Below are 8382 nucleotides of genomic sequence, written 5' to 3' on the forward strand. Positions count from 1 at the left end.
GCAGTGACCAGTGCTAGTGTCTTTTAGCTCATAGCTTTAGCAGCAGACTGTTGGACGTCCCGCTGTTGGAAACCTACAGTGAAATACAGACACACTACACTGTTTAGCAGTCAGCATTGTGTAACGTGTTATTAGTGTTATTAGTGTTTACTAGCGTGACATTCAGCGATTTTTATGTTGCCTTTAACGTGGGTTTCGGAGCATCAGAGCGCAACGCAGACATGTAAGTGGCAGTGTAATGAGCCACAGAAATCCGTGTAGCTATTTCGTCTGGTAGATACCAGGCACCACATGCGCCGTTAACGTGAACAGAAAATTGCGTTGCCTGTATCTTTCACGGCAAACATGCATGTGTGGAAAGCGGTCGCACAACAGCTGAAATGGCATACTCCTTCACAGTATCCTTCAATAAAGGAGGAATGTAGCACAATATGGATGTATTAGTAGGAATGTAGCACAATATGGATGTATTAGTAGGAATGTAGCACAATATGGATGTAAAAGCAGTTATAATTATATAATTATGTGACAATAAAATTTTGTTTTGGCTAAAATCAACAAATAATCGTGATAATTAATCGTGATCTCAATATTGATCAAAATAATCGTGATTATCATTTTGGCCATAATCGTGCAGCCCTAAGTTTGTGTGATTCATAAGCTGTAAAATATGACCCTCAAATACTGTAAGAACTTGTATAAAAGACACCAATCTCTTCACCAGGATGACCACAAGCATCATGAAGAATGGTTTCAGTACTCTGTCCCCGACAAGCCTCTTCACAAGTTATTAACACTTCAACATAAGAGCGTACCTGGCCAAGAGAAGCATCATAGAAAACAATTTTTCCCCCATGCCATATAAACTGCCTATTTCCTGCAGCATAAGGAACAGGAGTAGAAATCGTGGAAGCTTGGAGAGGAAGTCTGAGCAATTAAAGAGCCATTAGCAGCACCTTTCTGAAAAAGCCATTAATCAAGAAGCAGCAGTGCCGCTCACAATGGCACGCACAATGTACACCAAGGAGAATGAACGACGGATGATAAAATGAGAGATATTTCTATTTGTAAAGTGTCTCTCTGGACTAGATACATGCAAAGCACTATAAAGACCGGTTCTATTTACACAAATAAATCTGAAGAGCACAACTAGCAGTGTTTCCCACAGAATTAGTCTATTTGTGGTGGTGGCTGATGGGAAGGACCCAGAGCCCACTGCTCCGATACATGGCATTACCACACAGCTAGCATACAGTAATGTCTTCCATGAGTTCACCTGGAACTCCCAAACAGCAATTATGTTACGTCGATTTCTCTCTGCCATTGTTTTTTTGACATACAGTAGAACCGGGCTGGTTAAAGTTAACTTAACTTAATGTGGAGGTCTGCTGTAGCAAACGATAATGTCAGCGATCGTAGCTAATTCCCACACCAACAGCGGGCCGCGGGTTTGTGGTGGCGCTAATGTAGGGCTGGGCGAGATGGAAAAAAATATGATCAGGATAATCTTTTCCATATTGATCAATATTGATATTTATCACTATATATACATTTTTTTGTGATACATTTTTTATTTTTGTTTTTATCCACAACGTGTGACAGGTAATGTCATATGGCGCACAGAACAAAGAAACACAAATTGAACAATCACTATATAATTTGATAACGCTGCCAGTTTGAAGAGTATCCTGATGACTGAAGCCTGAAGAAACCAGAGGGTTTATTAGTTAAACTTTAGAATATAGTTTATTAACATAAAAAAATAGAATAACATAATGTAACATTTAACTGTTCAAACATGGCTTGGTTTAGAATATATTTTGTGATAAAAGAATATATTGAATAACCTCTAAATGTAAACATTTAACTTTGCAAACATGCTTTATCTGCCTTAACAAAACAGTATAAGTTAGTAATGTAAATGCAAATAATGTAAAAGCTGTGACTACGATCACATTCACTTTTCATATGGGGGAATGGTCGCCAAATACGACGCGATTGATTGTTTTTCAGCCCTGCTAGTAGGGCTGTGTATTAGCAAGAATCTGGCGATACGATACGTATCACGATACATGGGTCACGATTCAGTATATTGCAATATATTCCGATACTGTGCGTAAGGCGGGATTTTTTTTTAAGTATCATTTTAGAAAAATTAACTAACTATGATGTTCATAAAAGTCAAAGAAGTTTACTTTAGGTAAACAATTCAGTACACAGAATATCTAATTTTTATATGCTAAAGTAGGCCAAAGTTCAGCCATAGCTACATTGTAAGCTTCTAGCTTTAGGCACTGTTAGGCAAGGACACTAGTGGTGCGTCTCAGCATAGCCATCTAGCGGTAAGGGGTTTAAACACAACATAAACGTGAACCACTGTCTTACATGAATATTTTTTGCCCATACGATTTGATTTTCAGTTTAAGGTTGGATGATTTCGAACCTAGCATTAAGCGACAGCGTGCTGCATGTGACGTCTTTTGCGCATGCGGGTCAGATAACCGGAGAACCAGACAGACTTCAAAATTATTCCTGCATTTTATTTATTTAATTTTTTTAAGATTATTTTTTGGGGCATTTTTAAGCCTTTGAAAGGGGGGAGAGAGAGAGAGAGGGAATGACATGCAGCAAAGGGTCAAAAAGAGACAAACCCGCCCAATTCCTGCCTTTTTATATGAGAGATTTAAAGCCCCATGCTGGTGTATGTTAGCCTGGCTCCGGCCTCCTACGTACTTCTGCTCAATTTTCATTTCCCTTCAGTACTCTGTCTGGGTTCACAGTATATTCTTGGGTTTTCTTGGCAAATATTTGGTGGTCCAATCAGCGAACAGAGGGAGTTGCTGAGAACGATGACGTTGAGGACGTCCACTAGAAAGATGCGAGCAAAGCCATTCGGTCCGTTGTGGCAACGCTGCCGAATATCCACAAGTTAAAGCCCGAGCAAGAACAATCCTGTGTGGCTCTGGGCAGATCCAATAGTTTTAAACTTCAACAGAGTACCCGCCTTCAAGGAAGTTAACACTTGTCAGTGGAGAGTGGCCAGACTCTGTGTACAAATGAAATGTACGAGAGTCTGGTAGGACCAGGCTAGTTGTATGTGGGATTGACTCAAAATAAACAACTGTTGGTAATTGTAATGATGGAACATATCCTTCAGTGCAACATGGTAGCTCGTTGATGTGTTGTCTATGGTTTCAATTGAGGTCTATAGCACAGAGGAATAAGTGGACAAGCTAAGACCTTAGCTACACAGACAGTAATAGTTAGTTGGATCAATTGGTTTTGGTCTTTTCATGGTACTTGGACAATAAGAAAAATATAGAATATCACCGTACTTTACAGGAACTTTACCACAACTGCTGAAACGGTAAAGTGCATGCACATTTTAAAGGGAGAATGATATGGAATATGAATATGGATATTATTGATTGCATTACTCAGCCATATTGTATAAATACTGTCAAAAATATGTCAGCTGCACATTAATTAGCAGTATTGATAAAACATCAGGACTCTGCTGGTTCAGCAGGCCACACATTATTAGGGAAAGGTTAAGTGCCCGGCCGACATTTAATTTCCTTCTGCCATCTCTCTCTCTCTCTCTCTCTCTTTTTTTTTTTTTTTTTTTTTTTTTTTTTTTTTTTTTTCTCTCCATGTCACTCTTCCCTTGTCTTTCTTTTTCTTCTCATCCACCTCCTTGGTCCTCCTGTTCTACATCTTTTCTCCCTCCTTGCCTTTCTTGTCCTCCTTCCTTTCTTCATAAACACTTGAATCATAATTCCATATGAGATCCTATAGAGGGCTTAGCTGAGCTGCAAAGAAAAGTTGCTTTCCCATTGGTTCACACACACACACACACACACACACACACACACACACACACACACACACACACACACGACGCATCTCCCTGTCATTTAGCAGCATCCTCTTCAGCAACACGCTTGCAAGATGGATGCCCTCTCACACGCATTTATCCGCCAGCGCCGCGGTGCTTTATTATCTAATTTTGACAGCCCGGTCCCGCCCATCATGCCGCTGTACTGCTGCAGACGTTTCCCCCAGGGACAGTCTGGGCGAGGCCTCTGCTGAACCCAATCGCAAAGTGCTAAACGTGCAGCGCAGCTCGAATGATAATTTACTGTAACCAACACACTGAAAGAGCTCCTGTCATTGCAGCTACCCCTTCAGCCCCATCTTGGCTGTCTCCATTACTGCTCCCACCAAAAATACACAAAAAAACGTACACATAAACAAACAGGCGAGGCTCACTCAGCTGGACTGATTTTATTTTTATTTTTTTTCCTCTGCTCCATAAAAATCTGCATTTTCAGTGCTGTCCAGGGTCCAAGGTTTACTGGGGCTGATAAAAATGATGATTTTTGAGGAAGGGTGTCTGCGCCTGAGGGCTAGATGACAGGACAAGATTGAAATGTGTTTGGAGCTCTCCCAGTCGGCTGTGATGAGGGATGGCTGTCCGCTCTCTCTGAGGTCTGAGTGGATGAAACATTAAGCCACCTTAGGATAACTGATGGCGGGGTTGATGAATGGTCGTAGTTAGCATCATCGCTATTCATCACCGCGCGGAGAATGATTGTGATTCATCAAATTCACTGGTTTGCATCAGGATTAGCTTATGCTTGTTTTTCACGTCATCCGAACTGTGAGGCTTGTCATCAAGGTGCGACGGTCGGCCTCATCAGGCTGTCACACTTTACCTTGACAAGTGACGGAAATGTATTTAGGCGTTGCTTGGTGCTTTTAGACAACGCTGGGCTCTACGAGAGCTGGTTTTAAGTCAGAGACGATGTAAAGAGAGCGTAAAGACAGTAAATCTGAGGCAAAGGTTGCAAGAATAGCTGTGATCTTCCTCAAATAATCAGCACAAATTAGTATACTGCGATGCTGTTGCACATATGTGATTGATACATTTTTCCTTTCTGGTCTCATACTTTACCAAAGTGAGATAGAAAACTCTGAAATGGACTGTCAGCCTAAAGCCTACCGATCAGCCCATGATGGAGTGGGAAATCAGGTATTTTCCTTAGAGCAGGCAGTGCTTGCTGAATACCTTCTCCAGTGTTTTTCAAATGACACAGGGGAGGAGTTTTCCTCGAGGCATTTATGACCCATGGTTCTCTGTATTACGTTTCTTTGCATGGAATTGGATCCAGTGTTTTTTAACACTGTAAAATCGGCCTTTATCTTAGAATTCAAAGTCATCTTACGCTTGCCTGTTATCGCCATCATTTTTAAATTGTGGAAAAGTCTTTGTTCACGTAGGAAGGCAGTGTATAAAATTAGCTGTATCTTTGTTTTGTATTTTGTCGTGAAATGAGCAAATGTCATCAGCCAGAAAGATGTATTAAAGAAATATTTTTTTCTCTGCCCACTCACTTCTCCATTAGGGTTGTGCCGATGGACGATATCATCGTCCATCGTGATGGCTGGCCGACATCACGATGGAGAGCCACCATCGTGATGCCACGCCCCCCCACCCGGTCAAACACACTAATCCTAGTTGCGGGCGCTGAACGGGAAATTGACAAGTGCGTCGTTCTTAAACTAGCAAAGACACAAAGACAAGACATAGGGCTCCTTAAGTGGAAGCTACTTTTTCCCCCTTTACGTGCAACCTATTTGTGAAAAAGACCATCGCTTTGAGCAGACTGGATTGGCTGTAGTGATACATTCTCTCTCTCTCTCTCTCTCTGTCAGTTGTCTCTCGCTCTACCTTCTAGTAACGTTGGACACCGCGGTCTCGAGTGAGAGAGAAAAAAGCGTTAAAAGTGGAACGCTATCACACTTTCCTTTCTGCCCTCATTGGCCTAAGTTTGTCGACACTACTCTGTGCGTGCATCAATAAGTAGGTCTGAGGTCCTGTAGGTACGGGACGATGTTATGCAGGATTTATGAATGTACGTTAGCAACAGTAGGCTAATTCACGAGGGTGCTATTTTATGTGTGAGCTAATATTGCGCATGTTCATGTGCGCTGCAAGAGTTATGTTTCTGTTTATTGAATGCATTATTCAGTGCAAACATAACCGAGAATGTAGTTTAAACTCAGTAATTAGGGATGCACCGAAATGAAAATTCTTGGCCCCAAACCGAAAAAGAGGAAACCAAGAAATTATGCCAATTATTAGTACCATTGCATTTATGACTATGACTGTGTACTAACTTTACTAAAATCAAGGCATTGCAATTGTATAAATTAATAAAGTTTATTTAAAATAATATCTAGCAGAAATATCGCTACAATCTGATAGTCACATACAGTATATAGTAGCCTAAGAACAGAAAAGCTTACCTAGTAGTATTATTATTATTATTATTATTATTATTATTATTACTATTATTATTTGAGGCACTTTCTTGCAGGATTTCACTGAACATATCAGACAACGAGGGTGCATGCCCCTCATCTGGTGCAGAGAGAGACGAGTCTTTTTTTTCTGCGCTCTGATCTCCTCCTGCGCTGGCGCTGCTCCGTGCGCGCCGTCTCGTCTCCTACGCGGTTCTCCCGCATCCATCGCGCCTGGATCATTTCGCGTGTGCCCTGCTTTATTTCCTACGTAATGGTCTTTATAACGCGGATCTAGTACAGTCGCGATGAAGTGCAGAGGATCCGAACAGATCTCAGTGAAACGTGTGCTGACAGACTCTAAGAGCGTACTTTTCATTGTTTTCACTCCGTGGTCCGTCTCAACCTCTTTGCTCAGGAGACGCTTTGCAGGTGGAACGGATCGGGTACTGACACACGTGCAGGTCGCGGTTTCTGTTTGCGTCATAACAACATTTCGGCCGTATTGTTTCGGTGATAAAAGTATTTCGGCCGAAAACCAAAAATGCCCTTTTGGGCCATTTTCGGCCAAAAAATTTCGGTGGCCAAATATTCGGTGCATCCCTATCAGTAATGATGGTATATTAGGTTATTACTGTCGCTCTGTTGAAGGCAAACGTCCCACTGTACTGTCGTTACACAGATCATGGAGATCTGATTGATTTTACTGCACCGTACTTAACTGAAAGTAGGTCAAGTTGTAAAACCTACCAGCAGGGCACCATTTACAGAGGGCATTTAAATGTATGTCTAATCGTTTCTATGTTAACTGTTGGCCCATAGTAGTAGAAAAAAATATTTATGTAAAGAGATATGAGCTACCACCCTCCCCCGGCGACGATATCATTGTCCATCACGATGTTTTACTGTAAACATCGTCAACTGCCAATTTAGGGGACATCGCCCAACCCTATTCTCCATAACAAGTCAACAACAATGATAAACCGTGATTTGAAGATGAATAAGATGCTAAAAAAGAACATTATTCTCACAAATATCTTATGTTTTTCATCAAAACAATAAGTTTTGGCAAAAACATCCTATTTTGGTTTAGACAATTGTCAAAGCAAACATGGGGGCGTTAGCTCTCGTGGACTTGAGACTCTTTGTGGCACTTTTCGCCCCCTCCTAAAATCGGATAATCCTCATTTTATGTCCATGGTTTGCCACTGTCGTGCGGTGCTTCAGCCATTGAATTGGTAATTTCATTCCAATCCCCCCCAAGGCTCACCCTGCAGTCCTAACCGCCCCCTCCTCCCCTTCCCAATCCTTACATACAGGCCCTGCATTTGGTCAAATTGCCTAAACCCTGAGCGATTGTAATTTCTGAAGAGGCTGCCGAGTGGTGCTTTGAAGGAGGGGAGGAAGGAGGAGGGCAGAGTAAGACTGCGGGGAAAAAAAGAAGAGGCAGTGATGGCAATGGCATTGGGCATGCATGAGTTAGAAGCTATAGGTGAGAGCGGTGCAGGGTGTGCAGGATGGATGGACGGGGAGGTGGTGTCAAGTGCTCTCACGGAGGAGTCAAGCCCTACCTCTCGCTGGTCGCAGCCTCGTTCTCGGCGGTCTGATTCCCTTTGAAGCAATTACCCTTTTACCAGAACAAGCTCATCACAGAATGACGCCGGTCAACCCCACCACACCTCCAGCACCCCCACTCCAACAACGCTGGACTCCAACCAAGACTATCAAATGCTGGAGGGAACATGAGATAGTAGACAAAGTTGGGCACAAACAGAGGGTGCACACAAAAACAAAAATAGTGCAACACCACCATAAACTATAGCTTGAAAATGACCATGGAGTCGAACCATCGGAAAATAAACGTTAAAGGAATACTACATTTTATTACAACTTTGTACTTTTGTATTCCATCGCAATTCCATCAGTTATGATAACGTTGTACTCACCAGAGCGATTGCAAGATCATGGAACGCAGAACCAATAAAATGCAACAAGCACAAACATCCACCACAGTTTGCATATTGGCTTCCTACTTGACTTTGACCAACCATGTTTTGCATAGCTGTATGCTTTTCC

Source organism: Perca fluviatilis, chromosome 1 (genome assembly GCF_010015445.1).
Source record: "Perca fluviatilis chromosome 1, GENO_Pfluv_1.0, whole genome shotgun sequence".
Classification (NCBI taxonomy): domain Eukaryota; kingdom Metazoa; phylum Chordata; class Actinopteri; order Perciformes; family Percidae; genus Perca; species Perca fluviatilis.